Source organism: Culex pipiens, chromosome 1, assembly GCF_016801865.2.
Source record: "Culex pipiens pallens isolate TS chromosome 1, TS_CPP_V2, whole genome shotgun sequence".
Classification (NCBI taxonomy): Eukaryota; Metazoa; Arthropoda; class Insecta; order Diptera; family Culicidae; genus Culex; species Culex pipiens.
The window spans coordinates 108,883,450-108,892,096 of NC_068937.1; the positions used below are offsets into that span (position 1 = coordinate 108,883,450).

The window sequence follows — 8,647 nt, forward strand, 5'->3', positions numbered from 1 at the left end:
CTATATTGTAACTTGCTTTTTTTTTCACTGAACGCCAAAATCCCACTGCGACAAGAAGGTACATCAACGACGATCGGAGTTTGAGCTGACCATGGCCACGGTCCAAAATATGAACCGCGGCGAATTTTTTTTTTACGTACCCCGATAGAAGGCTTTTGGGTCGCGCAAATAAAGGAAAAGAGTCATCTTTTATGATGATGGGTTGTCCCTCGCCGGTCGTGGAGCCCCTGCCGGGGTCATTCCGTCTTCCTGGGTGTACACATTTTTAGCTGTCCGTAGCAAGTATTTTTTTTCTTGCTGGTTTTTCAGCGGTGCTATTTGTGGATTTTTTTTTGTTTTGAGGAGGATTGATAAAATTGTTGAGTCGGGTTGGGGGCTTTTTGGCTTCCCCCATCCGTCCAGTCTTGGCATGAGACCGGATTGTGCGGACTAGAAGGCCAAGATGGAGCAGCAGCGCCATAAATCCTATCTAAAATTGGCAATAAATTTAGCTTTAAAACGACACCTTTCCGAAAACCAGTAGAGTGTCTTTTTTGCCAAAAGGGAGTTCAAATTGTGTAAACAGGTTGATTTTTATGGAGCTTAATTTCGATACTTGAAAATAAAGAGTTAAACGAGCAAATAGATTTAAAATTGTGATTGGTATAGAGAAAATAAAATCATTTTTTATATTTTTTTTTGCTATTTAAAAAAAACTAAGGACCAATCAAGTTATTTAATTAAAAAATCCTTATCAATTTAACCACAAACAAGTTAATGATCGTTACACTCATTAAAATATTTTTCGTTTCCAAGTGTGAGTTGAAATAACTTACTCATGGCAATACAAAACAAATTGCTACTAAAAATCAAAAGTTTCACAAAAGTGTCGTACTTATTAATTAACACGCCCAACGCATGTCCAATTACACGGACACCCAAGCCTCCCAAAAAAGTTGGAACGGTAACTTCAACTCAACCAATCGGGACGATTCGTGTATCGAGGAATTTGTAAGAATGTCTAGATGATCCTAAAATTTTGCAGAACTTGATTTGAACAAATCTATAATTTCTGCGACCGAAAGCATCGTTCCAACTTTAATTAAACGACAGCCTCCGCGGAATTTTTGGCGATTTGTTTTTTACACGCGAAAAAAAAGTTGGAGCGATGTTTTCGATCGCAAAACTTACAGATTTGATCAAATTGAGTTCTGCAAAGTTCTAGGATCATCTAGACATCCTGACAAATCACCGGAAAAAAGAATTGTCTTGATTGGGTGAGTTATGCCTGAGAACCAGCGAGTTGAAGTTACCGTTACTTTTTTGGAGCCTTGGGCGTTGGAATGTTAATACAGATTGACCTTCATACTATTTCATGAGTTCAACCAGAGCTGAAAATGTCAGGGGTCCTGACGCGAAAATCGGCGACGCATACACGATTTTTTCAGATCCATTCACTGAACCGCAAAACCGTGACATAAACAAACCCGACTCAGTCGTGAGTGCCCTAGCTCACTGAGCAGATGCAATGCGAGGCAGTAGTCGACCAACGCTCATTCGACGTTGCACGCCCACACATAAATAAACAAGTTTTTACACAAAAAGTTCGTATTTATGCGTGGAAATGTAATTTTGAATATAAGTTATGGTTGTTTTAAGTGTTTTGCACAGTCTACAACCATTCAACTGTTTGAAATTAATCAAAATAGTGTTTAAAGAGGATTGTACTGCCCACCATTGAAAAAACGGCTAATATCCACTTTTGGCAAAAACGAGATATTAGCACCAGGTGGTAGAGGATGTTCCAACGCATCTTCTGGAACTTGAATTTTACTGAAATAGTGCTTAGACTTGGCCGCCGATGCGAAAAACCAAACGGCTAATATGCCACTCTTATGGGAAATTGCCTTGACGGAGATTTTGTCACAAACACTAAAACGCGTTTTTCTCGGAATACTTGATTTGGCATAATAGCCGAATTTTCAATTATGGGCAGTGTACGAGTCAGTCATATGACACGAATTGAGTGAGTGTAGCTCATTTTTTCACATCTCTCATTCTCCAGCTTGGCACGAGTCAGGTGGCAGTGGTTGAACGGACATAGTAGGCTTATAGTCAGATGCTAGCAGTGAACTGACATTTTGGTTTGCTTCATGTGTACGCTGGGTTGGAAACATTTTGCAGGCCTGAGTTCAACATAACAGTACGTAAAAATACTTTTCTTCAAAAAAGAAGTCATTGGAGATGCCGGGGATTGAACCCGGGACTTCTCACATGCGAAGCGAGCGCTCTACCACTGAGCTACATCCCCTGATGAAGAGGGAGCTGCCCAAATGTGAACCGTATCGACGCCCCGGACAGAACGACGAGCAAGGCAATAAAGTACTGCCTCGGAAGCAACGACGACGACGATAAATGAACGAACGAAACGAAATAGGCAGGCAAGGCAAACTCGAGAGCTAGAGAGCGTGATGGAAACGCCATCAGCTGTGGAACCGGTCGATACGTAACCAGCTGATGCGACGAGAACGGAAAGAATCGAAATGTGAGAGAGAGAGAGAACAGAGAGCGGCGCATGCGCGGCTCGGAGCAGACAACGTGGTCGGGGCCTAAAAATAGATTTAAATGGCCACCGCGGAAAGGGAATTCCGAGAGAGTCGGAAGCGAGAGAGCAAAATGACGTAAAACTGACCCCGGAGGCAGCCGCAGCCGTGTATCGGAATGGAAGGTGGAAAAAAATGAATGAAGCTCGACATCAAAGCGAGTGCGAAAAGTTATGGTTTAGTGGCGCGCACATATTCGCTCACATTAACAGACTCACACGTGCTGTGCTGCTTCTAGCAGAGCGCGGTATGTCAATCGTGCACCGTTGATCGCCGGCGTCGTCGTCGTCATCGTTGGACTGTGGCTGCTGTTTAATCATTCGACTGTTGCATTTTTCAATTTTCTCTACTTAACTGATACCTACCAACAAATTTATTGCTGAGGTATGGACTTTGTTCAACACATAAATGCGTAGAGTACAAAGTGACCTAGAATGATTGTAATGCAGTATTTTTGACAGATGGTTTTCGTTATGAGGATTAATTTTAGTTCCTCTTTGATAAAGGGATAAAGGAAAGGTAGTGTATAGTCAAAAGCTGGACCTTATCATGCCAGGAAGGCGTTTAACATTAACCTTAACATGTTAATATTAGATTAAGAAATAGCCACTGAATCCACTTTCACGGTGGGTAAGAAGGGGATTATTACAACATTAAAGTTTTGAGCAAAATGAAATGGCGTGACGCCTATCTTTTCTGCTGGAACGTTTTTTTTTTAAAATTTCAAAACTTTGAAGCTTCAGAGTGCTTTAATTCAATGTTATATTCACCAAAACATGCGCAAGGATCTGTCCTACACGCCAATGATGTTGAAAATAAACGCTTCAGTGGCCAAAATGACTAAAAAATCTACATTTTTGAAAAAAAAATGGGGGTTAAATTTTATTAAAAATTCAAGTGCAAAAAGCATGCTCCTGTTGAGTTCAATCGAGCTCATATTTGGGATTTCAGCTCAGTATGCTCTCCGTAACAAGCCGCCAAAATGTAATTTTTGTTACATCCTACTGAGTATGATCGTAGTAGCTGTTAATAACACAAATGAGTTAAATATCGAAGAATTTTGAAAATTGGCTGCAATTTTCCCACTAAAATAGACATAACTTTACTGAAAATGGATAAAATTTCATTCTTTTTTCTGCAAAATTGTTCTTCATTTTGTTTGCAACAATGCTACAACATTAGTTTTTGAATTCAGACATGACAGTTCATTTACCAGAGCAAATTGAAAATATATTTTTTTTAAATAACACTATTTTACACCTCCTGATGACGCTGGGACTCAAGTAATGGATCGATTTAAGGTGTACTATGTCAGGAATATATTTTGGGAACTAAGAATTGATATCTTGATGAAAATGTGCATCTTTGTCCAGAGTTAGACCGTGATTTTAGACGTATTTTTGAGGTTTTAGGTGATATATTAGGTTTTTTAATTCCAAATCGAGATAAAACCAGTTTTCACCGACAGAATATTTTGGGAATCGATTTTTCTGACTCAGAATAGTCCCCCCAACAACCTCCAGAAGGAATTTCCGAGGTGCATGCAAGTTGCATAATAATCCCCTTCTTACCCACCGTGTACTTTGTAAATGCGGCCCCGATACTCTTCATGAGTCAAGGGAAAAAATTACTGTACCTGATTGAATGCAGATTTCCAGACCTAATTGGTTATCCATAGGACTCTGAAAATTTTAAATTCGTTTAGAATCATTTTAAGCGTGTTTGGGTATAGTTAAAAACTTTTGAATTTTTGAAAATGTTCGTTGTTTAGTACTACAAAAAGTTTTTGTTTTCGTCATATCTTACATTTTATGAAATCTGACCATTGCAAAACAGCTGAACTAGTGGAGCAATTCTCTACGAAATCAGTATTTTTTCTTTAATTTTAATTTTTATATTTTTTAATCAGGCTGAAACTTTTTAGGTGGATTTGGTATGCCCAAAGAACCTATATTTCATTATTAGTTTGTCCATATAATTAAAAAAATCGATTTTCTCGAATAGTACTAAATGGTCGCTGTCACTAGATAGCACACAACAGACGAAATGCCAACTTTTCAGAAATTTCCAGAATGGACAAAAAATCTTTGACCAAGTTATGGATTTTTGAATCAATACTGATTTTTTCAAAAAAATCGAGATATTGGTCGCAAAAATTTTTCAACTTCATTTATCAATGTAAAAACAAATTTGCAATCAAAAGTTACTTCAGTGAAATTTGGATAAAGTGCACCGTTTTCAAGTTATAGCCATTTTCAGGTAACTTTTTTGAATATAGTAGCAGTTATTCATTCTTTTAAAACGTAGTGCCCATCAGGGATGGAATAATTGCAAAGAAATCATTTTTCGCTTGCGAACTTTCTTCACCCGCGAAAGAGAGAGGAGGCAAATCACGCAAAAGAAAATCGCTCCCGAACTTCTCCAAAAAAAATCAATCTGCTGATCCCGGGCAGACGGTAATAACAAAATCCATACCATTTCAATAACAAATACTGTTAAAATAACAGATATTGGTTGACAGCCAAAACAACTTGGAAATAACAATTTTTGTTATGGAAGAATAACTCCAATTGTTATTGGGATGATCGGATTAGTTGTTAAAATAACAAAAAATAATAACAAAGATTTGTTCAAAAAATAACTAAAAATGTTATAAGTCTGTTATTACAATAACAATCCAATAACAAAAAAATCATAACGACGAATAACAAATCTTGTTATAAATAACATTAAATGTTATTGGCCTAGTATTTTAAAATTTCAAAAAATGTTATTCCCATGTTATTACCGTCTGCTCGGGATGATATTTTGTGAATTTCCTTGTCAGCACCACTTAAAAATATTTATTTCACTTTGTTTACACACATTGCCCATCTACAAAATGTAATATGTCATATTTCGACGTGTGACGTTACACTTGCATGTGTAGTAGTGAAAAAGATGTTCCGCCGAATAATCAAGATGATGATTTTTTAAATTTCTTTTACCGATCTTTCGTGCGCGAGAGAGGAGAGCCATGCTCCCTTCGGATTTTTTCTCTTGATGAACGTCCAATGATTTTCTTTTGATGATGATTATTCGATCGCTGGTGCCCATGTTTGCCCACTCTTGAAAAAGATATTTTTGAAAAGCTGAGAAAATTCTCTTTATTTTGAATTCTTGAACTTTGTTGATAGGACCCTTAGTTGCTGAGATATTGCCATGCAAAGATTTTCTAAGAGGAAAATTGGTTTTTCTAAGTCTCACCCAAACAACCCACAATTTTCGAATGTCGATATCTCAGCAACTTATGGTCCGATTTTGAATGTTAAAATATAAAATATTCGTAAAATTTTCTGATCTCTCGTGTATCATATTTTTTCAGTGTAGTCCTTATCCATACCTACAACTTTGCCGAAGACACCAAATCGATCAAAAAATTCCTTCCAAAGATACAGATTTTCGAATTTTCATAAATCATTTTTGTACGGACAGCTGCCAAATTTGTATGGAAAATTATATGGACAAACTAATTATGCAAAATGGCTTCTTTGGGCATACCGAAGGCACCCAAACAGTTTCAGCCGGATAAAAAAATACAAAAAAAAATCGAATGACCGAAATCTCAAAGAATTGCTTAGCGTAAAATGCTTTTTAAAACACTTGTTGTATACAAATGTTGAGACTTTGGCAAAATAAAAAAAATAGAAATTTTTGCTTGTATCCAATAAAAGATGAAAATATTTTAAAGCATACAATATCTAGCAGAAACATGAAAAAAATGTTTTACGTTTCTTCGCGAACAAAGATATTTGGTAATAAAAACATTTATTTTCTTGGGCAACAATTCGATGCATCTGTGTTCTCTTGTACTAACCTTGCTGAGATTCTTATCTAGTTAGCATAAGAGAGCACAGAGGCATCGAATTGAATTGACTCCAACACATTTCGTCGCTGTCGTGCTATCTTGTCGCGCGTGCATTTTGGGTAAAATGGCGTTGAAGACGTCGTTTTGTGCACCTTTCAAGGCCTTACCTTTTGACCTTCACAGATCCCCAAAATTCTATTGCAATCCTTAGACATTCGATAAAAACCGAAAAAAACTCCGTATATTGTTGTCAATCTTGTCGTGTTATCTTGACACACCCTGATAATTGCTGTAATTGCGACAACTGGCCAAAGGGATTTCAGGTCAGAACACATTTGACACACGTACATGCTCGACTACCGTTAACATTTTGGTCAACCAAACAAAACGTGTTTGTTATTGTTTACATTGCGTGCTCTAGTTTTTATTCCAAGTCAAACATTGAAACCCATTTTTCTCGGAGCATCAAAAAGCGACGTGATAGTAATGAGTAATAAAATGTTAAATAGAATATATACAAGCAAGTTTCCATCAAAAGTTTGAAAAATACATATTTAACAAACAATGCAGCGCAAAAGGTTGCAATTTTATGTTTCTATAAAATAAACAATTACATCGAATTCTCCAAATCAAACCGAAATCTATTTCAAAAACAAAACCACATCAGCAAAATATTTTTCAAGCTCCAAATTCCCATCGATAATAATGACCAATACTTCGAAATCGTGCTACTGGTGCTCGTTAAATCAAACTGCTTCCACCGAAAAACAAAATTCAAACTAAAAGATGTTGATTTCGGCCAACGAATCAAATTTCAAATGAGCTGGAACTCAAAAAATATTTCAAGCGTTTAGCATTCGTGGAGATATGCTGAATCGTCCAATTTTGAACTTTTGACAAAGGACTTTGTCTTAAAGCTCTATCTGCGGTGTCAATGCAAAATTTTTCGAAAATGTAGCGTTACCGTTGCAAGGCCTCGGCGTGACATTCTGTTTCTGTTGCGTAGATGCCGTGAAAACTATTTAAGCTAAAAGTTAGCCTCTGGAGGATTTAGTGTCCATCAGACTTTCATCAAAGACGGACCTTACGTTGGGAATTTTATTGCTCACACACACACACACGCAGGTGGTGCACGAACTTGAGAGGAGGTCCAAGAAGTTATTGACGGTAGCCAGAACGGTCCCCGGAATACTGAAATGATCGGGAACAAATTGGTAGGATATCGGCCACACCCGGAGTGGCCATTGCCCTGAGGGAAGGTTCTACCGGGAGGACATTTACGGAACCATACAAATTTGGGCAATATGGGTATCAAAATTCATGGTTTTTGATACTGGTAATGAAAATGGCCATTTTGGCAGGATTGGCCACACCCGGAGTGGCCATTGCCCTGAGGGAAGGTTCTACCGGGAGGAAATTTACGGAACCATACAAATTTGGGCAATATGGGTATCAAAATTCATGGTTTTTGATACTGGTAATGAAAATGGCCATTTTGACTGGATTGGCCACACCCGGAGTGGTCAGTGCCCTCGGGAAGGTTCTACCGTGGGGACATTAATCGAACCATACGACTTGGGCCAATATGGGTATCAAAATTCATGGTTTTTGATACTGGTAATGAAAATGGCCATTTTGACTGGATTGGCCACACCCGGAGTGGTCAGTGCCCTCGGGAAGGTTCTACCGTGGGGACATTAATCGAACCATACGACTTGGGGCAATATGGGTATCAAAATTCATGGTTTTTTAAACTGGTAATGAAAATGGCCATTTTGACTGGATTGGCCACACCCGGAGTGGTCAGTGCCCTCGGGAAGGTTCTACCGGGGGGACATTAATCGAACCATACGACTTAGGGCAATATGGGTATCAAAATTCATGGTTTGGCCACTACGGGTGTGGCCAATTCGGGTGTGGCCAATCCGGTCAAAATTGTCATTTTCATTACCAGTTTCAAAAACCATGAATTTGGATTCCCATATTGCACCAAGTCGTATGGTTCGATTAATGTCCCCCTGGTAGAACCTTCCCGAGGGCACTGGCCACTCCGGGTGTGGCCAATCAGGTCAAAATGGCCATTTTCATTATCAGTTTCAAAAACCATGAATTTTGATACCTATATTGCCCCAAGTCGTATGGTTCGATTAATGTCCCCCCGGTAGAACCTTCCCGAGGGCAATTGCCACTCCGGGTGTGGCCAATCCAGTCAAAATGC

At 38.4% G+C, this 8,647-nt stretch overlaps 1 non-coding gene across 1 annotated transcript; it reads right to left on the reverse strand.

The window, feature by feature from the left end:
• Nucleotides 1–2,218: 2,218 nt before the first annotated feature.
• Trnaa-cgc (transfer RNA alanine (anticodon CGC)) lies at nucleotides 2,219–2,290 on the reverse strand. Its single transcript has one exon. It is a non-coding gene; the product is annotated as a tRNA-Ala (tRNA).
• Between the last annotated feature and the right edge of the window lie 6,357 nt (nucleotides 2,291–8,647).